The 24,000-nt window shown below is 40.6% G+C and overlaps 1 protein-coding gene across 6 annotated transcripts in view; it reads left to right on the top strand.

The window, feature by feature from the left end:
* Positions 1 to 24,000, top strand: part of tncb (tenascin Cb) — a 232,461-nt gene that overhangs the window by 86,752 nt on the left and 121,709 nt on the right. For 5 of the 6 annotated variants that reach the window (XR_009821700.1, XR_009821701.1, XM_062025419.1 and 2 more), the window contains exon 2: positions 10,004 to 10,142. The gene's annotated coding sequence lies outside the window, so the exon portion shown is untranslated. Of the gene's footprint in view, positions 1 to 9,934; positions 10,143 to 24,000 lie in introns of those variants that run through there. The other variant, XM_062025418.1, reaches the window with a different exon arrangement.

Raw genomic sequence — 24,000 nt, 5'->3', positions numbered from 1 at the left:
TGGCGAACCATTGGATAAAATGTTGCCGCCATGCCACGCCCACATCTTATGGCATAGGAACATTTCCTTTGAGGTTCATCATCGCCCATCTGTCTGGTATCCGTCCTTTTAACCACAGTTTGTTTGGTCCAAGTCCCTAGGATGAGTTCGTTAAAGTACCACCCCTGTTTTCGGCCGACTTCCTGATTGTCTGTTTAAATACGTGTTTTTGAGACTAGCCCGTATAAATATAATGACATAATGACAGTTTGATGGTTGATGACCAGGAGCAATTTTCTTCCCGCCCAACCACGAATGGGTACTGACCAATGTTCCTTCTAATTTTTCATGTGTGTGAGCAAACGCAAAAACTCCCTGAGCATTCAGTGGAGCACATGTGAGCATCATCAGACGTGCACACTGTGGCTACACCAGCAGCACACCTGTCCCAAACCTGACTAAATAACAGGTACACCCTGGACAAGTCCCCACCTCATCGCAGGGCCAACACAGATAGACAGACAACATTCTCTTATTATTATAATCAAATGAAAGCAGTCATTTCCATTTCTAATATAAGTGTTTAGGCCCACTTACAATGACAATAACAACAAATATTGTTTTTCATGAACTGTGTACTTGTATTGTTTGTCTGGGTGGAGGTCCTGCTTTGGAAATCATTTGTACCCCTTTCAGACATTGCATTTACAGTAGTTCCCATTAAAACATTCACATGTTGCACAATGAGATGTAAGCAGGGGATCATGTGTACATTCCTGCAACTTCCTGTTTGTAAAAAATTTTTTTTTTTTAGTATTTATTTACAGTAATATACTAACAGCATTTCATGATTAATATTTATCAATTAAGATTCCTAATAAATGACACTAGAATAAGCACACATTTGATTGGTAAATCATAGTTTAACGACCTGGAATGACACTTTATGTGTGGTGTTGGAGTTGTCCGACTTTTTGTGTGGCTGTAAACGCATCACTGGCTAAGTGCCTTATGTGCATGTGTTGGCGCAAGTGAGAAAGAGCGAGCGGCTGCTGTTGATATAACAAAGTTGCTTTTGGTCTGGTTTGTACTGCAGAAAATGACTAGTTTTGTTAGATATACATTTTTTTACTAATGTTTTGGTGATGTGTTTATGGCCGACAATAAAGAGTTTTGCTCAGTAAAGTGATCGATGGAATTCATGTCCTCAAAGTGTCTCGACAAACGTTACAATATTTGAACAATGATAACGAAAACTGCTTTCTCTGTCGTGTCCGTGTCGTGTCGAAAATTGTTATGCGCTTATTTTTTTATTTGATTGTGTGCGTGGCATAGATTTGCCGTGCGCAGAGGATGCTTGAGCAGTGCGCAATTGCACAGGCGCACACCTTAAAGGGAACATTGGTACTGACCCATCTAGAACTTTGAGGTGTCACCATCATCATTTGATCCAAATCTTATTGAGATCTGAGTTTGCGCAGCCGAGTTACAAATGTTAGGAGTTTTGTGGCGAACCATCAAGTCAGAGTTTGATCATTTTATCATCGCCCGTCTGTCTAGTATCCGTCATTTCAACCACGGTTTGTTTGGTCCAAGTCCTTAGGACGTGTTTGGTAAAGTACCACCCGTTTTTGGCCTAAAAATGGCCAGTGGACACCAAGGTGGCCGACTTCCGGATTGTCTTTTTAAATAGGGTTTTTTGAGACTAGCCCGTATAAGTATGATGACATAATGAAGGTGTCATCATTATCATTTGATCCAAATCTGATCAAGATCTGAGTTCGTAGAGCCGAGTTATGAATGCTGAACATTTTGGGGTGAACCACCGGATCATAGTTTGCCGCCATGCCACGCACACATCTTATGGCGTAGGAAAAAATCATTTGAGGTTCATCATCGCCCATCTGTCTAGTATCCGTCATTTTAACCACAGTTTGTTTGGTCCAAGTCCCTAGGACGAGTTCGTTAAAGTACCACCCCTGTTTTCGGCCGACTTCCTGATTGTCTTTTTAAATAGGTGTATTTGAGACTAGCCCGTATAAGTATAATGACATAATGACAGTTTGATGGTTGATGACCAGGAGCATTTTTCTTCCCGCCCAACCACGAATGGGTACTGACCCATCTAGAACTTTAAGGTGTCAACATCATCATTTGATCCAAATCTTATTGAGATCTGAGTTTGCACAGCCGAGTTACAAATGTTAGGAGTTTTGTGGCAAACCATCAAGTCAGAGTTTGATCATTTTATCATCGTCCGTCTGTCTAGTATCCGTCATTTCAACCACGGTTTGTTTGGTCCAAGTCACTAGGATGAGTTCGCTAAAGTACCACCCCTGTTTTTGGCCTAAAAATGGCCGACAGAAACCAAGATGCCCGACTTCCTAAATGTCTTTCTAAATAGGGGTTTTTGAGACTAGCCCGTATAAGTATAATGACACAATGAAGGTGTCATCATTATCGTTTGATCCAAATTTGATCCAGATCTGAGTTCATAGAGCCGAGTTATGAATGCTGAACATTTTGTGGCAAACCATCGAATCATAGTTTGCCGCCATGCCACGCACACATCTTATGTCGTAGGAAAAATTCATTTGAGGTTCATCATCGCCCATCTGTCTAGTATCCGTCATTTTAACCAGTTTGTTTGGTCCAAGTCCCTAGGACGAGTTCGCTAAAGTATCACCCCTGTTTTTGGACTAAAAATGGCCGACAGAAACCAAGATGGCCGACTTCCTGATTGTCTTTTTAAATAGGGTTTTTTGAGACTAGCCTGTATAAATATAATGACATAATGAAGGTGTCATCATTATCGTTTGAACCAAATATTTTCGAGATCTGAGTTTGTGGAGCCGAGTTATGAATGTTGGAAGTTTTGTGGCGAACCATTGGATAAAATGTTGCCGCCATGCCACGCCCACATCTTATGGCGTAGGAACATTTCCTTTGAGGTTCATCATCGCCCATCTGTCTGGTATCCGTCCTTTTAACCACAGTTTGTTTGGTCCAAGTCCCTAGGATGAGTTCGTTAAAGTACCACCCCTGTTTTCGGCCGACTTCCTGATTGTCTTTTTAAATACGTGTTTTTGAGACTAGCCCGTATAAATATAATGACATAATGACAGTTTGATGGTTGTTGACCAGGAGCATTTTTCTTCCCGCCCAACCACGAATGGGTACTGACCAATGTTCCTTCTAATTTTTCATGTGTGTGAGCAAACGCAAAAACTCCCTGAGCATTCAGTGGAGCCCATGTGAGCATCATCAGACGTGCACACTGTGGCTACACCAGCAGCACACCTGTCCCAAACCTGACTAAATAACAGGTACACCCTGGACAAGTCCCCACCTCATCGCAGGGCCAACACAGATAGACAGACAACATTCTCTTATTATTATAATCAAATGAAAGCAGTCATTTCCATTTCTAATATAAGTGTTTAGGCCCACTTACAATGACAATAACAACAAATATTGTTTTTCATGAACTGTGTACTTGTATTGTTTGTCTGGGTGGAGGTCCTGCTTTGGAAATAATCTGTACCCCTTTCAGACATTGCATTTAGTTCCCATTAAAACATTCACATGTTGCACAATGAGATGTAAGCAGGGGATCATGTGTACATTCCTGCAACTTCCTGTTTGTAAAAAAATATATTTTTATTAGTATTTATTTAATATACTAACAGCATTTCATGATTAATATTTATAAATTAAGATTCCTAATAAATGACACTAGAATAAGCACACATTTGATTGATAAATCATAGTTTAACGACCTGGAATTACACTTCATGTGCGGTGTTGGAGTTGTCTGACTTTTTGTGTGGCTGTAAACACATCACTGGCTAAGTGCCATATGTGCATGTGTTGGCGCAAGTGAGAAAGAGCGAGCGGCTGCTGTTGATATAACAAAGTTGCTTTTGGTCTGGTTTGTACTGCAGAAAATGACTAGTTTTGTTAGATATCAATTTTTTTACTAATGTTTTGGTGATGTGTTTATGGCCGACAATAAAGAGTTTTGCTCAGTAAAGTGATCAATGGAATTCATGTCCTCAAAGCGTCTCGACAGACGTTACAATATTTGAACAATGATGACAAAAACTGTTTTTCTGTCGTGTCCGTGTCGTGTCGAAAATTGTTATGCGCTTATCTTTTTATTTGATTTTGTGCGTGGCATAGATTTGCCGTGCGCAGAGGATGCTTGAGCAGTGCGCAATTGCACAGGCACGCACCTTAGAGGGAACATTGGTACTGAACCATCTAGAACTTTAAGGTGTCACCATCATCATTTGATCCAAATCTTATTGAGATCTGAGTTTGCGGAGCCGAGTTATAAATGTTAGGAGTTTTGTGGCGAACCATCAAGTCAGAGTTTGATCATTTTATCATCGCCCGTCTGTCTAGTATCCGTCATTTCAACCACGGCTTGTTTGGTCCAAGTCCCTAGGACGAGTTTGGTAAAGTACCACCCGTTTTTGGCCTAAAAATGGCCAGTGGACGCCAAGGTGGCCGACTTCCTGATTGTCTTTTTAAATAGGGTTTTTTGAGACTAGCCCGTATAAGTATGATGACATAATGAAGGTGTCATCATTATCATTTGATCCAAATCTGATCAAGATCTGAGTTCGTAGAGCCGAGTTATGAATGCTGAACATTTTGGGGCGAACCACCGGATCAAGATTTGCCGCCATGCCACGCACACATCTTATGGCGTAGGAAAAAATCATTTGAGGTTCATCATCGCCCATTTGTCTAGTATCCGTCATTTCAACCACAGTTTGTTTGGTCCAAGTCCCTAGGACGAGTTCGTTAAAGTACCACCCCTGTTTTCGGCCGACTTCTGATTGTCTTTTTAAATATGTGTTTTTGAGACTAGCCCGTATAAGTATAATGACATAATGACAGTTTGATGGTTGATGACCAGGAGCATTTTTCTTCCTGCCCAACCAAGAATGGGTACTGACCCATCTAGAACTTTAAGGTGTCACCATCATCATTTGATCCAACTCTTATTGAGATCTGAGTTTGTGGAGCCGAGTTATAAATGTTAGGAGTTTTGTGGCGAACCATCAAGTCAGAGTTTGATCATTTTATCATCGCCCGTCTGTCTAGTATCCGTCATCATTTCAACCACGGTTTGTTTGGTCCAAGTCCCTAGGACGAGTTTGGTAATGTGCCACCCGTTTTTGGCCTAAAAATGGCCAACGGACGCCAAGATGGCCGACTTCCTGATTGTCTTTTTAAATAGGGTTTTTTGAGACCAGCCCGTATAAGTATAATGACATAATAATAATAATAATGGATTCGATTTATATCGCGCTTTTCTATTGTTAGATACTCAAAGCGCTCACAGAGAAGTGGGAACCCATCATTCATTCACACCTGGTGGTGGTAAGCTACATTTGTAGCCACAGCTGCCCTGGGGTGGACTGACGGAAGCGAGGCTGCCAGTTTGCGCCTACGGCCCCTCCGACCACCACCTACCATTCATTCATCATTCATTTCACCGGTGTGAGCGGCACCGGGGGCAAAGGGTGAAGTGTCCTGCCCAAGGACACAACGGCAGCGATTTTTGGATGGTAAGAGGCGGGGAGCGAACCTGCAACCCTCAGGTTTCTGGCACGGTTGCTCTACCCACTACGCCACGCCGTCCCTGAAGGTGACATCATTATCGTTTGATCCAAATCTGATCCAGATCTGAGTTCGTAGAGCCGAATTATGAATGCTGAACTTTTTGTGGCGAACTATCAGATCATAGTTTGCCGCCATGCCACGCACACATCTTATGGCGTAGGAAAAAAATCATTTGAGGTTCATCATCACCCATCTGTCTAGTATCCGTCATTTTAACCACAGTTTGTTTGGTCCAAGTCCCTTGGACAAGTTTAGTAAAGTAGCACCCCTGTTTTCGGCCTAAAAATGGCCAACGGACGCCAAGATGGCCGACTTCCTGGTTGTCTTTTTAAATACGTGTTTTTGAGACTAGCCCGTATAAGTATAATGACATAATGACAGTTTGATAGTTGATGACCAGGAGCATTTTTCTCCCCGCCCAACCACGAATTGGTACTGACCCACCTAGAACATTAAGGTGTCACCATCATCATTTGATCCAAATCTTATTGAGATCTGAGTTTGCAGTGCCGAGTTATGAATAATTGGGAGTTTTGTGGCGAACCAGCAAGTCAAAGTTTGGTCACTTTATCATCGCCCGTCCGTCTAGTACAGGGGTCGGCAACCCGCGGCTCTAGAGCCGCATGCGGCTCTTTAGCGCCGCCCTAGTGGCTCTCTGAAGCTTTTTAAAAAATGTATGAAAAATGGAAATAGATGAGGGGAAAAAATATATATTTTTGTTTTAATATGGTTTTTGTAGGAGGACAAACATGACACAAACCTCCCTAATTGTTATAAATCACACTGTTTATATTAAACATGCTTCACTGATTCGAGTATTTGGCGAGCGCCGTTTTGTCCTACTAATTTTGGCGGTCCTTGAACTCACCTTAGTTTGTTTACATACATAACTTTCTCCGACTTTCTAGGACGTGTTTTTATGCCACTTCTTTTTCTGTCTCATTTTGTCCACCAAACTTTTAACGTTGTGAGTGAATGCACAAAGGTGAGTATTGTTGATGTTATTGACTTGTGTGGAGTGCTAATCATGCATATTTGGTCATTGCATGACTGCAAGCTAATCGATGCTAACATGCTATTTAGGCTAGCTATATGTACCGGTACATATTGCATCATTATGCCTCATTTGTAGGTATATTTGAGCTCATTTAGTTTCCTTTAAGTCATCTCAATTCAATGTATATCTCATGACACACTATTTGTATGTAATATGGCTTCCAATTTGTTGCGGCTCCAGACAGATTTGTTTTTGTATTTTTGCTCCAATATGGCTCTTTCAACATTTTGGGTTGCCCACCCCTGGTCTAGTATCTGTCATTTTAACCTCGGTTTGTTTGGTCCAAGTCCCTAGGACAAGTTCGCTAAAGTACCACCCCTGTTTTTGGACTAAAATTGGCCGACAGAAACAAAGATGGCCGACTTCCTGATTGTCTTTTTAAATAAGCGTTTTTGAGACTTGCCTGTATAAATATAATGACATAATGAAGGTGTCTTCATTATCGTTTGAACCAAATCTTATCGAGATCTCAGTTTGTGGAGCCGAGTTACAAATGTTGGAAGTTTTGTGGCGAACCATTGGGTCAAAGTTTGGCGCCATGCCACGCCCACATGTTATGGCGTAGGAAAATTTCCTTTGAGGTTCACCATCGCCCATTTGTATAGTATCTGTCATTTCAACCTCGGTTTGTTTGGTCCAAGTCCTTTGGACGAGTTTGGTGAAGTACCACCCGTTTTCGGCCTAAAAAGGGCCGACGGACGCCAAGGTGGCCGACTTCCTGATTGTCTTTTTAAATAGGTGTTTTTGAGACTAGCCCGTATAAGTATAATGACATAATGACAGTTTGATGGTTGATGACCAGGAGCATTTTTCTTCCCGCCCAACCACGAATGGGTACTGACTAGAGATGTCCGATAATATCGGCCGGCCGATATTATCAGCCGATAAATGCTTTAAAATGTAATATCGGAAATTATCGGTATCGTTTTTTTTTATTTTCGGTATCGTTTTTTTGTTGTTTTTTTTTGTTTTTTTATTAAATCAACATAAAAAACACAAGATACACTTACAATTAGTGCACCAACCCAAAAAACCTCCCTCCCCCATTTACACTCATTCACACAAAAGGGTTGTTTCCTTCTGTTATTGATATTGTGGTTCCTACATTATATATCAATATGTATCAATACAGTCTGCAAGGGATACAGTCCGTAAGCACACATGATTGTGCGTGCTGCTGCTCCACTAATAGTACTAACCTTTAACAGTTAATTTTACTAATTTTCATTCATTACTAGTTTCTATGTAACTGATTTTATATTGTTTTACTTTCTTTTTTATTCAAGAAAATGTTTTTAATTTATTTATCTTATTTTATTTTATTAATTTAAAAAAAAAAGGACCTTATCTTCACCATACCTGGTTGTCCAAATTAGGCATAATAATGTGTTAATTCCACAACTGTATATATCAGTATCGGTATCGGTCTATATCGGTATCGGTAATTAAAGAGTTGGACAATATCGAATATCGGATATCGGCAAAAAGCCATTATCGGACATCCCTAGTACTGACCCATCTAGAACTTTAAAGTGTCACCATCATAATTTGATCCAAATCTTATTGAGATCTGAGTTTGCGCAGCCGAGTTACAAATGTTGGGAGTTTTGTGGCGAACCATCAAGTCAAAGTTTGGTCACTTTATCATCGCCCGTCCGTTTAGCATCCGTCATTTTAACCACGGTTTATTTGGTCCAAGTCCCTAGGACGAGTTCGCTAAAGTACCACCCCTGTTTTCAGCCTAAAAATGGCCGACGGACGCCAAGATGGCCGACTTCCTGATTGTCTTTTTAAATACGTATTTTTGAAACTAGCCCGTATAAGTATAATGACATAATGAAGGTGTCATCATTATCGTTTGATCCAAATCTGATCCAGATCTGAGTTTGTAGAGCCGAGTTATGAATGCTGAACGTTTTGTGGCGAACCATCGAATCATAGTTTGCCGCCATGCCACGCCCACATCTTATGGCGTAGGAAAAATGCATTTGAGGTTCATCATTGCCCATCTGTCTAGTATCCGTTATTTTAATTGCAGTTTGTTTGGTCCAAGTCCCTAGGACGAGTTCGTTAAAGTATCACCCCTGTTTTCGGCCTAAAAATGACAGACGGACACCAAGGTGGCCGACTTCCTGATTGTCTTTTTAAATACGTGTTTTTGAGACAAGCCCGTATAAGTATAATGACATAATGACAGTTTGATGGTTGATGACCAGGAGCATTGTTCTTCCCCCCATTCACGAATGGGTACTGACCCATTTAGAACGTTAAGGTGTCACCATCATCATTTGATCCATATCTTATCGAGATCTGAGTTTCTCCCCACATCTTTTCCTCTCTTTCTGTTTCTTTTTCTCTCCCTCTATCTTTCTACCTCTATCTTTCCTTTTCTCTCTCTCGCTTTCTCTCTTTCTGTCTCCCACATCCTCTTTCTCCCTCTACCTCCTCTCTCTTTCTTTCTCTCACACCCTCTCTTTATCGCTCTCCCTCTTGCTGTATCCTTTTCTCTTTCTCTTTATTTCTCCATTTTTTTTCTCTCCCTCTTTCTTTCTCTCTCCCTCACTTTCTCTCACCTCATCTTTCTCTCTCTCTCGTTCTCTCTCTCTCGCTTTCTCTTCTCCTCTCTGTCACATCCTCTCCCTCTACCTGTTTCTCTCTCTTTTTGCTTCCAATATCTCTGTCTCGCTCTCTCTTTCTTTCTCCCCCTCTCTCTTTTGCCGTATCGTTTTGTCTTTCTCTTCTTTCTCCCTCATTCTCCTTTCCTCTCTTTCTTTCTCTGTCACTTTCTCTCTTTTTCTCTCTCTCTCTTTCTCTGTATCTTTTTACTTTATCCCTCCCTCTATCTTTATTTGTCTTTCTTTCTTTATCTGTATTTCTTATCCCCTCTCTCTTTCTCCCTCTATCCTTCTTTCTTTCTCACTGTTTTCTCTCCCTCTATCTTTCTCTCTGTCTCCCTCTATATCTTTCTTTTTCTCTCAATCACTTTCTATCTCTCTTCCTCACTCTCATTCCCTCTCTCTTTCTCCCTCTCTCTCCTTCTCACTCTTTTGCGGTCTTTTCCTGTTCTCTTTCTCCCCCTTTTCCTTCTCTCTCTTTTCCTCTCTCTATCTCTCTGTCTGCCCCCACCCCCCACCCTCCCCTCCCCATACACACCCCCAGCCTTGAGCTCCTTTGCTGTGGGCCACAATGGCGTGAAAGAGTGAATGGGCGGGGGGGTGTTAAAGAGTGGGAGTGGAGTCTGACCGCAGAGGGTCCACAGTTTAAGAGAAAGGGGTTTCTCTTTCATTCTCTCGCCCTCTCTCTCTCTCTCTCTCTCCTGCCTGGCTGCAGAGCATCAGTGTGTGAGGAGGGACTCCAGCACTCAGAGAAAGGCGAGCGAAGCAGGAACATGACAGCGGCGTCGGCGCTGTAAGACGTGCGAGCGGCAGACGAGAGCTCTGGTGTTGTAGCAGCGATCGCCGGCTGGGAGGTAAGTCACCTTTTTTTTTTCTTTGACCTGCAAGCTGCTTTGGAGAGCAAACATGGCTCATTTGCATAATTATTCAAAGTGATTTGCAAAGTTGGACTATTTTCACATTCTCTCCCTCGATCGTGGGGGGGAAGGGGAGGAGGAGGGGGGGGCAGCTTTATTTCCACGATCATAAATATTGACAGGCCATTAAAACCATACAAGTGCTTTAGGTCAAATGATGGATAATCTGATTAAAGATGGATATTTTCTGGTCTTATGAATTGATTGACGAAATATTTCATATTAATTGTGACATTAAAAACATAAGCTGTGTGAAATTGACCCAAAATGGCCCAAAAATGATATATTGGAGATAAACGAGTGTAGCGTGCACACTGTTGCCAACTCCCCAGTAAGGAAAGTCTTTATTGGCTGTCCAAAAAGTCACTTTTCAAGTCGTGGAAATGATGACGTCATCTAATTTGCATAATGTGTGAATAAGACTAGTTCACGCGACATACAGCCCATCTTCACACACGCCTTCTTCTCTGGTTTTGTATCAATATTTGCATTAAAAGTGACTGTTTTAACGCATTAATTAGTTCCAAGTGTAATAAAGAACTAAATAAAAGCCGTACAAATATTTTTGGTAATGAGTCAAGCATTTAATTTGCATAATTGTACATTTTCTGTGTGGATATGACCTGTTCATATCCACACATATAATAAATAAAAGCCAAAATATTTTTTTTGCATTTACGGTAATTTCCATAAATTGTACTTTTATTGTGTGAATATGACCTGTTCATGCCTTTTTCTTTGATTTCTTACCAATATTTGCATTAACAATGACTGTTTTAACGCATTAATTGGTTCCAAGTCTAATAAAAAACTAAATAAAAGCCTCCAAAAAATGTTTGGGCAATCAGCTAACCAATTAATTTCCATAATTGTACATTTTCTGTGTCAATATGACTCGTTAATGCCTTTTTCTCTTATTTCATACCAATATTTGCATTACAAGTGACTGTTTTAACACATTAATTAGTTTAAAGTCTAATAGAGAACCAAATAAAAGCCAAACAATTTTTGTTGCATTTACAGTATTTTCCATAATTTTACATTTCCTGTGTGAATAGGACCCGTTTGTGCCTTTTTCTCTGATTTCAGATCAATATTTGCCTTAAAAGTGACTGTTATAATGCATTAATTAGTTCCAAGTCTAATAAAAAACTAAATAAAAGCCAAAAAGTAATTTTTTGGCAGTGAGCTAAGCATTTAATGTCCATAATTGTGCATTTTCTTTGTGAATATGACCTGTTCATGCCTTTTTCTCTGATTTCGTACCAATATTTGCATTAAAAGTGACTGTTTTAACGCATTAATTAGTCCCAAGTCTAATAAAAATCTATATAAAAGCCTCCAAAAAATGTTGGGGCAATCAGCTAACCATTTAATTTCCATAATTGTACATTTTCTGTGTGAATATGACCCGTTTGTGACGTTTTCTCTGATTTCAGATCAATATTTGCATTAAAAGTGACTGTTTTAACGCATTAATTAGTTCCAAGTCTAATAAAGAACTAAATAAAAGCCCAAAATATATTTTGGGCTATGAGCTAAGCATTTAATTTGCATAATTGTACATTTCATTTTCTGTGTGAATATGACTTGTTCATGCCTTTTTTCTCTGATTTCGTATCAATATTTGCATTAAAAGTGACTGTTCTAACACATTAATTCATTTCAAAGTGTAATAAAACACAAACTTAAGCCCCTAAATGAGTGAATGTCACTCGTTTATGCCTTTTTCTCTGATTTCGTACCAATATTTGCATTAAAAGTGACTGTTCTAACACATTAATTAGTTTCAAGTCTAATAAAAAACAAAATAAAATCCCCAAAAAATGTTTTGGGCAATGGGCTAACCATTTAGTTTCCATAATTGTACATTTTCTGTATGAGTATGACTCATTCATGCCTTTTTCTCTGATTTCGGATCAATATTTGCATTAAAAGTTATTGTTGTAACATCAATTAGTTCCAAGTCCAATGAAAAAAAAACTAACAAAAGCTTTTTGGACATGAACTAATGGTCTAATTGGCATAGTTGTCCACTTCCTGTGTGAAAATTACTCGTTTAAATGGCTCAAAAACCCACTTCCGCAAACGCGTTCTTCTCTGATTTCGTATCAACATCTGCAGTAAAAGTGACTGATGTCACACATCAATTAGTTCCAAGTCCAATAAGAAAATCTAATAAAAGTTTTTTGGAAATGAGCTAATTTGTCCAATTTGCATAATTGTCCACTTTCTGTGTGAATATGACATACAGTATAGTCCACTTTTGCAAACGCCTTCTTCTCTGATATTAACCAGTGCATTTACAAGTGACTGTTGAAATGATAAACCAAATAAAAGGCCAAAAAAATGTTTGGAAATGAGCTAATGGTCTAATTTGCATAATCGTCCACTTCCTGTGTGAATAAGACTCGTTCACACGACACACAGCCCATACTCACCAACATCTTCTTCTCTGATTTCCTATCAACATCTGCATTCAAAGTGACTGCACTAATGCATCAATTAGTTCCAAGTCCAATTAAAAAATCTAATAAAAGCTTTTTGGAAATGAACTAATTGTCTCATTTGCCTAGTCGTCCACTTCCTGTGAGAATAAGACTCATTCACGCGACATACAGCCTATCTTCACCAACAACTTCCTCTCTGATTTCGGATCAGCATCTGCATTAAAAGTGACTGTTGTAATAAAGAACAAAATAAAAGCCCCAAAAATATCTTTGGAATTGAGATAATGGTCTATTTTGCATAATCATCCATCTTCACCAACAACTTATCTGATTTCCTATCAACATCTGCATTAAAAGTGACTGTTGTAATAAAGAACAAAATAAAAAAGCCAAAAAAGTATTTTTGGAAATTAGCTAATAGTCTCATTTGCATAATCGTACACTTCCTGTTTGAATAAGACTCGTTCACGCGACATACAACCCATCTTCACCAACAACTTCTTCTCTGATTTTGGATCAGCATCTGCATTAAAAGTGACTGTTGTAATAAAGAACAAAATAAAAGCCCAAAAAATATTTTGGGGGAAATGAGCTAATGGTCTAATTGGCATAATCGTCCATCTTCACCAACAACTTCTTCTCTGATTTCCTATCCACATATGCATTAAAAGTGACTGCACTAATGCATCAATTAGTTGCATAATCATCCCCTTCCTGTTCGAATAAGACTCGTTCACGCGACATACAGCCCATCTTTACCAACAACTTATTCCTATTTTGGATCAACATCTGCATTAAAAGTGACTGTTGTAATAAATAACAAAATAAAAGCCCAAAAAATATTTTTGGAAATTAGCTAATGTTCTCATTTGCATAATCGTCCACGTCCTGTTTGAATAAGACTCATTCACGAGACATGTAGCCCGTCATCACCAACAACTTTTTCTCTGATTTCCTATCAACATCTGCATTAAAAGTGACTGTTGTAATAAACAACAAAATAAAAGCTCCAAAAATATTTTTGGGAAATGAACTAATGGTCTAATTTGCATAATTAATTAAATTAATTAATTAAAGTACCAATGATTGTCACACACACACTAGGTGTGGTGAAATTTGTCCTCTGCATTTGACCCATCCCCTTGATCACCCCCTGGGAGGTGAGGGGAGCAGTGGGCAGCAGCATAGCCGCGCCCGGGAATCATTTTTGGTGATTTAACCCCCAATTCCAACCCTTGATGCTGAGTGCCAAGCAGGGAGGTAATGGGTCCCATTTTTATAGTCTTTGGTATGACCCGGCCGGGGTTTGAACTCACAACCTACCGATCTCAGGGCGGACACTCTATCGTCCATCTTCACCAACAACTTCTTCTCTGATTTCCTATCAACATCTGCATTAAAAATGACTGCACTAAGCCTCAATTAGTTGCATAATCATCCACTTCCTGTTTGAATAAGACTTGTTCACGCGACATACAGCCCCTCTTTACCAACAACCTCTTCTCTGATTTTGGATCAACATCTGCATTAAAAGTGACTGTTGTAATAAATAACAAAATAAAAGCCCAAAACATATTTTTGGAAATTAGCTAATGTTCTCATTTGAATAATCGTCCAGTTCCTATTTGAAGAAGACTCATTCACGCGACATACAGTCCATCTTCACCAACAACTTTTTCTCTGATTTCCTATCAACATCTGCATTAAAAGTGACTGTTGTATTAAAGAACAAAATAAAAGCCCCAAAAATATTTTGGGGAAATGAGCTAATGGTCTAATTTGCATAATCGCCCATCTTCACCAACAACTTCTTCTCTGATTTCCTATAAACATCTGCATTAAAAGTGACTGCACTAAGCCTCAATTAGTTGCATAATCGTCCACTTCCTGTTTGAATAAGACTTGTTCACGCGACATACAGCCCATCTTTACCAACAACCTCTTCTCTGATTTTGGATCAACATCTGCATTAAAAGTGACTGTTGTAATAAATAACAAAATAAAAGCCCAAAACATATTTTTGGAAATTAGCTAATGTTCTCATTTGAATAATCGTCCACTTCCTATTTGAAGAAGACTCATTCACGTGACATACAGTCCATCTTCAACAACAAATTTTTCTCTGATTTCCTATCAACATCTGCATTAAAAGTGACTGTTGTATTAAAGAACAAAATAAAAGCCCCAAAAATATTTTGGGGAAATGAGCTAATGGTCTAATTTGCATAATCGCCCATCTTCACCAACAACTTCTTCTCTGATTTCCTATCAACATCTGCATTAAAAGTGACTGCACTAAGCCTCAATTAGTTGCATAATCGTCCACTTCCTGTTTGAATAAGACTTGTTCACGCGACATACAGCCCATCTTTACCAACAACCTCTTCTCTGATTTTGGATCAACATCTGCATTAAAAGTGACTGTTGTAATAAATAACAAAATAAAAGCCCAAAACATATTATTGGAAATTAGCTAATGTTCTCATTTGAATAATCGTCCACTTCCTATTTGAAGAAGACTCATTCACGCGACATACAGTCCATCTTCACCAACAACTTTTTCTCTGATTTCCTATCAACATCTGCATTAAAAGTGACTGTTGTATTAAAGAACAAAATAAAAGCCCCAAAAATATTTTTGGGAAATGAGCTAATGGTCTAATTTGCATAATCGCCCATCTTCACCAACAACTTCTTCTCTGATTTCCTATCAACATCTGCATTAAAAGTGACTGCACTAAGCCTCAATTAGTTGCATAATCATCCACTTCCTGTTTGAATAAGACTTGTTCACGCGACATACAGCCCATCTTTACCAACAACCTCTTCTCTGATTTTGGATCAACATCTGCATTAAAAGTGACTGTTGTAATAAATAACAAAATAAAAGCCCAAAACATATTTTTGGAAATTAGCTAATGTTCTCATTTGAATAATCGTCCACTTCCTATTTGAAGAAGACTCATTCACGCGACATACAGCCCATCTTCACCAACAACTTTTTCTCTGATTTCATATCAACATCTGCATTAAAAGTGACTGTTGTATTAAAGAACAAAATAAAAGCCCCAAAAATATTTTTGGGAAATGAGCTAATGGTCTAATTTGCATAATCGTCCATCTTCACCAACAACTTCTTCTCTGATTTCCTATCAACATCTGCATTAAAAGTGACTGCACTAACGCACCAATTAGTTCCAAGTCCAGCTTACATGTCACACTGCCATTTTGGGGAACATGGTCACGTGACAGCTACTCCTAAATGTTTCCTGACATGCTTCCTTTTGAATCTCATGACGTTTTTAAAAATGTTCTTTCAGGATTTATTCACGTCTCTAACGAGAAAATTAGAAAATATTTATGGGAGAAAACGAGCTAACGTGATGACTTAAGCTGGTGGACATTAGAGGATCCGCTACTGTATGTGCGGTGTGTGTGTGTGTGTGTGTGTGTGTGTGTGTGTGTGTGTGTGTGTGTGTGTGTGTGTGTGTGTGTGTGTGTGTGTGTGTGTGTGTGTGTGTGTGTGTGTGTGTGTTCTGCTGGTCAGAGTAGGTCCAGATGTACATTTTATGCCTCACGGTAGCAGACAGTGGGCTTTTGTAAGCCAGGAAACGGACAGCTGCTTTGCATTAGATGCTGCTGCTGGCTTCCTCTAGCTCAGATCTCTAGCGTTGACACTGCAGCCTGTAAACTGACAACACACACGCACGCACACACACACACACACACACACACACTTACACACACACACACTGTGATGTTTAATGGCCTGGTAAGTAAACATGACGTGTTTTTGCAGTGGAAGTGGACGTGGGTCTGCGTGTTTGTTTGCGTGTTGACAGCCACGCCTGTCGGTATCGATTCCGATATCAAGCACATACAGTATTGCAGTATTGCAGATACTGGCAGTGATACTTTTATTTTGAAATCGATTTTAATGTGTTGATGACAATCGGAATAACACCCAGAACGTGAACAATTCATGTATAATGTAACAATCAGCAAATAAATACGATTATTTCCCTACAAAGTACTTTAAAATATACTTAAACACCGCTTATAGAAAATAAATACATGACATCCAGCACCATGCTCTCAGATAAGAGCTGTCCTATCCAAGTCTGTGAGCATGAACTGATGAATCCTGTTTAGGTGAAAGACCAAACGTCTTCTGAGATGTTTACAAGACATGTCTTCATCACCTTCTTAAAGAAGATCAATACTTTGGATCCAGCACCATGCTCTCAGATAAGAGCTGCCCTATCCAAGTCTGTGAGCATGAACTGATGAATCCTGTTTAGGTGAAAGACCAAACGTCTTCTGAGACGTTTAGAAGACAAGTCTTCATCACCTTCTTATAGAGGATAAATACTTTGGATCTGGCACCAAGCTCTCAATTAAGAGCTGTCCTATTCAAGAATGTGAGCATGAACTGATAAATCCTGTTTAGGTGAAAGACCAAACGTCTTCTGAGATGTTTACAAGGCATGTCTTCATCACCTTCTTAAAGAGGATCAATACTTTGGATCTGGTACCAAGCTCTCATATTAGAGCTGTCCTATCCGAGTCTGCGAACATGAACTGATGAATCCTGTTTAGGTGAAAGACCAAACGTCTTCTGAGCTGTTTACAAGACATGTCTTCATCACTTTCTTAAAGAGGATCAATACTTTGGATCTGGCACCAAGCTCTCAGATTAGAGCTGTCCTATCCGAGTCTGCGAACATGAACTGATGAATCCTGTTTAGGTGAAAGACCAAACGTCTTCTGAGATGTTTACAAGACATGTCTTCATCACCTTCTTAAAGAGGATCAATACTTTGGATCCAACACCAGGCTTTTAAATTAGAGCTGTCATATCCAAGTCTGTGAGTATGAACTGATAAAGTCTGCTTAGGCAAGTGGCCAAATGTCTTCTGAGACGTTTAGAAGACATGTCTTCATCACCTTCTTACAGAGGATCAATACTTTGGATCTGGCACCAAGGTCTCAGATTAGAACTGTCCTATCTGAGTCTTTGAGCATGATCTGATAAAGCCTGCTTACGCAAGAGACCAAATGTCTTCTGAGACGTTTAGAAGACATGTCTTCATCACCTTCTTATAGAGGATCAATACTTTGGATCTGGCACCAAGCTCTCAGATTAGAGCTGTTTTATCCAAGTCTGTGAGCATGAAATTATTCATTCTGTTTAGGTGAAAAACCAAACATCTTCTGAGATGTTTAGAAGACATGTCTTTCTCACCTTCTTATAGGATACATACTTTGGATCCGACACCAGGCTTTTAAATTAGAGCTGTCCTATCCAAGTCTGTGAGTATGAACTGATAAAGCCTGCTCGAATGAGATGCAAAACATCTTCTGAGACATTTGTTTATAATATTTTGGATACTCTGCATGTATCCCTGTCTTGTTGTGGATAAATAGTTTAGACCCGGCACCATTCTCTCAAACCAGAGCTGTCCTGTCTAAGTCTGTGAACATGACCTGATGAAGCCGAGTTTTCTGGGACGTTTATAAGACTTTTCTGGTCATTTTTTTATAGAGGATAAATACTTTGGATCCGGCACCATGCTCTCAGACCAGAGCTGTCCTATCCGAGTCTGTGAGCATGAACTGTTAAAGCCTACTTAGGCAAGAGGTTAAATGTCTTCTGAGACGTTTAGAAAACATGTCTTTATAACCTTCTTATAAGGATCAACACTTTGGATCTGGCACCAAGCTCTCAGATTGGAGCTGTCCTATCCAAGTCTGTGAGCATGAACTGATGAATCCTGTTTAGGTGAAAGACCAAACGTCTTCTGAGATGTTTACAAGACATGTCTTCATCACCTTCTTAAAGAAGATCAATACTTTGGATCCAGCACCATGCTCTCAGATAAGAGCTGCCCTATCCAAGTCTGTGAGCATGAACTGATGAATCCTGTTTAGGTGAAAGACCAAACGTCTTCTGAGACGTTTAGAAGACAAGTCTTCATCACCTTCTTATAGAGGATAAATACTTTGGATCTGGCACCAAGCTCTCAATTAAGAGCTGTCCTATTCAAGAATGTGAGCATGAACTGATAAATCCTGTTTAGGTGAAAGACCAAACGTCTTCTGAGATGTTTACAAGGCATGTCTTCATCACCTTCTTAAAGAGGATCAATACTTTGGATCTGGTACCAAGCTCTCATATTAGAGCTGTCCTATCCGAGTCTGCGAACATGAACTGATGAATCCTGTTTAGGTGAAAGACCAAACGTCTTCTGAGCTGTTTACAAGACATGTCTTCATCACTTTCTTAAAGAGGATCAATACTTTGGATCTGGCACCAAGCTCTCAGATTAGAGCTGTCCTATCCGAGTCTGCGAACATGAACTGATGAATCCTGTTTAGGTGAAAGACCAAACGTCTTCTGAGATGTTTACAAGACATGTCTTCATCACCTTCTTAAAGAGGATCAATACTTTGGATCCAACACCAGGCTTTTAAATTAGAGCTGTCATATCCAAGTCTGTGAGTATGAACTGATAAAGTCTGCTTAGGCAAGTGGCCAAATGTCTTCTGAGACGTTTAGAAGACATGTCTTCATCACCTTCTTACAGAGGATCAATACTTTGGATCTGGCACCAAGGTCTCAGATTAGAACTGTCCTATCTGAGTCTTTGAGCATGATCTGATAAAGCCTGCTTACGCAAGAGACCAAATGTCTTCTGAGACGTTTAGAAGACATGTCTTCATCACCTTCTTATAGAGGATCAATACTTTGGATCTGGCACCAAGCTCTCAGATTAGAGCTGTTTTATCCAAGTCTGTGAGCATGAAATTATTCATTCTGTTTAGGTGAAAAACCAAACATCTTCTGAGATGTTTAGAAGACATGTCTTTCTCACCTTCTTATAGGATACATACTTTGGATCCGACACCAGGCTTTTAAATTAGAGCTGTCCTATCCAAGTCTGTGAGTATGAACTGATAAAGCCTGCTCGAATGAGATGCAAAACATCTTCTGAGACATTTGTTTATAATATTTTGGATACTCTGCATGTATCCCTGTCTTGTTGTGGATAAATAGTTTAGACCCGGCACCATTCTCTCAAACCAGAGCTGTCCTGTCTAAGTCTGTGAACATGACCTGATGAAGCCGAGTTTTCTGGGACGTTTATAAGACTTTTCTGGTCATTTTTTTATAGAGGATAAATACTTTGGATCCGGCACCATGCTCTCAGACCAGAGCTGTCCTATCCGAGTCTGTGAGCATGAACTGTTAAAGCCTACTTAGGCAAGAGGTTAAATGTCTTCTGAGACGTTTAGAAAACATGTCTTTATAACCTTCTTATAAGGATCAACACTTTGGATCTGGCACCAAGCTCTCAGATTGGAGCTGTCCTATCCAAGTCTGTGAGCATGAACTGATAAATCCTGTTTAGGTGAAAGACCAAACGTCTTCTGAAATGTTTAGAAGACATGTCTTCATCACCTTCCTTTAGGATACATACTTTGGATCTGACACCAGGCTTTTAAATTAGAGCCGTCCAATCCAAGTCTCTGAGTATGAACTGATAAAGCCTGCTCGGATGAGATGCAAAACATATTCTGAGATATGTGTTTATAATATTCTTATAGAGGATAAATACTTTTGATACTCTGCATGTATCCCTGTTTTGTAGCGGATAAATACTTTAGACCCGGCACTATGCTCTCAAACCAGAGCTGTCCTGTCTAAGTCTGTGAGCATGAACTAATGAAGTCGACCGAGTTGGATAAGAAGCCAAACATTTTCTAGGACATTTAGAAGACATTAATGATAATTTTCTTATAGAGGATAAATACTTTGGATCAGACACCAGGCTCTCAGACTAGAGCTGTCCTATCCAAGTCTGTGAACTGATGAACCGATGAGGCGAGAGACCAAAAATATTTTGAGACATTTAGACAACATTGATTTTTCATTTTTTATAGGATAAATAATTGGGATACTCTGCATGTATCCCTGTCTGGTAGCGGATACATACTTTGGATCCGGCACCATGCTCTCAGACCATAGCTGTCCTATCCGAGTCTATGAGCATGAACTGATGAAACCTGCTCGTATGAAAGGTGAAACATCTTTTGGACGATCTGAACCGACCCGTTGCTATCGATTCAATGCCACGAGAGCCCTTTCCTGATGCAGTCCTGGCCGGGAATCGAACCCCTGCGCTCTGCCAGAAGGGTGTACTGTTACACCGCCTGGGTTGAAATCACTAAATCATTCAATGATCTGGAAAGAAAACGGGTCGGTCCTGCGTTTGCTGGGTATTTATTGGCTCAACACCATCATTCGCAGTAACAACAACCCATGATTGTTCCTAAAAATGATGGACTGGACTCTAAAGTCCAGATTGGCGAGAATGGCTCCACAAGCACCTTTCAGGTGCATCATGTTGCAACTCTCGGGCAGCCACGTTGGGACTGTACGCGCATTGTGATGAGGTCGGCGTGGCATGTGTGGTGTCCATTCATGGTGGTCCGGCAGGACCTGAATGGTCTCCGTCAGACAGCATAACGAGGAGTGGGAACCAGGCCATTGTTTGGACAGCTGTTCGCGCCTTAGTCCCGACAAAGGCCGAGAAGAGGCGGTCACAACCCCACTTAGCTTCTCCACTGGTGATGGAGCGCTAACAATCATTGTGGATATTCATGACGGCCAACAACACCGTATCAACACATTTCATTTCCAAAGACAAGCCTTAGGAACTCAACTGTGGCAATTAAACCTTTGGAATACGTGTGTTGAATACGACAATTCAACTGCTCTTACTATTTTCCTTCAATCAACTCATGTCATACGCATTTTCCGCACTATAGAGCGCACCGGTATATAAGCCACACCCACTACCTTTTAGAAGACAAAAAATATGTTTCCATATATTAGCCGCCCCTATAACCATAAGTCACAGATATTTACGTTGTGAAATGAGTTATTTACACAGAAATATTCTGTAAATGTTTATTTACATACCTTAATTGTGTCCAAACAATGTCTGTAGCACGGCAGTAAAACGGCTGATCAAACAAAACAGAAGTCATCGTCATGGACCCACTAGCTTCGCAAGCTCGCTCTCCAATCAGCTAAACAGACTCAATAACCACATACATGACGTGGTGGGCCACATAAATGACGTGGTGGGCCACCTAAATGACGTGCTTGGCCACATAAATGATGTGGTGGGACACATAAATGACATGCTGGGCCACATAAATTACGTGCTGGGCCACATAAATGATGTGGTGGGCCACATAAATTATGTGGTGGGTCACATAAATGACGTTGTGGGCCACATAAATGACGTGGTGGGCCACAAAAATGACGTGCTGGGCCACTTAAATGACGTAGTGGTGCCACATAAATTACATGCTGGGCCACATAAATGACGTGCTGGGCCAAATAAATGACGTGCTGGGCCACCTAAATGACGTGGTGGGCCACCTAAATGATGTGGTGGGCCACATAAATGACGTGCTGGGCTATATAAATGACATGCTGGGCCACATAAATGATGCGGTGGGCCACATAAATGATGTGCTGGGCCACATAAATGACATGCTGGCCAAATAAATGACGTGCTGGGCCACATAAATGATGTGGTGGGCCACATAAATGATGTGGTGGGCCACATAAATGAGGTTGTGGGCCACATAAATTACATGCTGGGCCACATAAATGATGCGGTAGGCCACCTAAATGATGTGCTGGGCCAAATAAATGACGTGCTGGGCCACATAAATGATGTGGTGGGCCACCTAAATGATGTGGTGGGCCACATAAATGACGTGCTGGGCTATATAAATGACATGATGGGCCACATAAATGACGTGGTGGGCAACATAAATGACGTGGTGGGCCACATAAATGATGTGGTGGGCCACATAAATGATGTGGTGGACCACCTAAATGACGTGCTTGGCCACATAAATGATGTGGTGGGCCACATAAATGATGTGGTGGGCCACATAAATGACGTGGTGGACCACCTAAATGACGTGCTTGGCCACATAAATGACATGCTGGGCCACATAAATGACGTGGTGGTGCCACATAAATGACATGCTGGGCCACATAAATGACGTGGTGGGCCACATAAATGATATGGTGGGCCACATAAATGACGTGCTGGGCCACATAAATGACGTGGTGGGCCACCTAAATGACGTGCTTGGCCACATAAATGATGTGGTGGGACACATAAATGAAATGCTGGGCCACATAAATGACGTGGTGGTGCCACAAAAATGATGTGGTGGGCCACCTAAATGATGTGGTGGGCCACATAAATGACATTGTGGGCCACATAAATGACGTGGTGGGCCACAAAAATGACGTGCTGGGCCACATAAATGACGTGGTGGTGCCACATAAATTACATGCTGGGCCACATAAATGATGTGCTGGGCCACATAAATGATGTGCTGGGCCACTTAATGATGTGCTGGGCCAAATAAATGACGTGCTTGGCCACATAAATGATGTGGTGGGACACATAAATGACATGCTGGGCCACATAAATGACGTGGTGGGGCCACATAAATTATATGCTGGGCCACATAAATGATGTGGTGGGGCCACATAAATTATATGCTGGGCCACATAAATGATGTGGTGGGACACATAAATGACATGCTGGGCCACATAAATGACGTGGTGGTGCCACATAAATGACGTGATGGGCCACATAAATGACATGCTGGGCCACATAAATGACGTGGTGGTGCCACATAAATGATGTGATGGGCCACATAAATGACATGCTGGGCCACATAAATGATGTGCTTGGCCACATAAATGATGTGGTGGGACACATAAATGACATGCTGGGCCACATAAATGACGTGGTGGTGCCACATAAATGACATGCTGGGCCACATAAATGATGTGGTGGGCCATCTAAATGACGTGCTTGGCCACATAAATGACGTGGTGGGACACATAAATGACATGCTGGGCCACATAAATTACATGGTGGTGCCACATAAATGATGTGGTGGGCCACATAAATGACGTTGTGGGCCACATAAATGACGTAGTGGGCCACAAAAATTACTTGCTGGGCCACATAAATGACGTGGTGGTGCCACATAAATTACATGCTGGGCCACATAAATGATGTGCTGGGCCACATAAATGATGTACTGGGCCACATAAATGACGTGCTGGGCCACATAAATGACGTGGTGGGTCAAATAAATGACATGCTGGGCCACATAAATGACGTGGTGGGCCACATAAATGATGTGGTGGGCCACATAAATGACGTGCTAGGCCACATAAATGACGTGCTGGGCCATATAAATGACGTGCTTGGATACATAAATGACGTGCT

This window comes from Entelurus aequoreus, linkage group LG17, assembly GCF_033978785.1.
Source record: "Entelurus aequoreus isolate RoL-2023_Sb linkage group LG17, RoL_Eaeq_v1.1, whole genome shotgun sequence".
Lineage (NCBI taxonomy): Eukaryota > Metazoa > Chordata > Actinopteri > Syngnathiformes > Syngnathidae > Entelurus > Entelurus aequoreus.
This window is presented reverse-complemented; position numbering and strand designations above follow the sequence as displayed.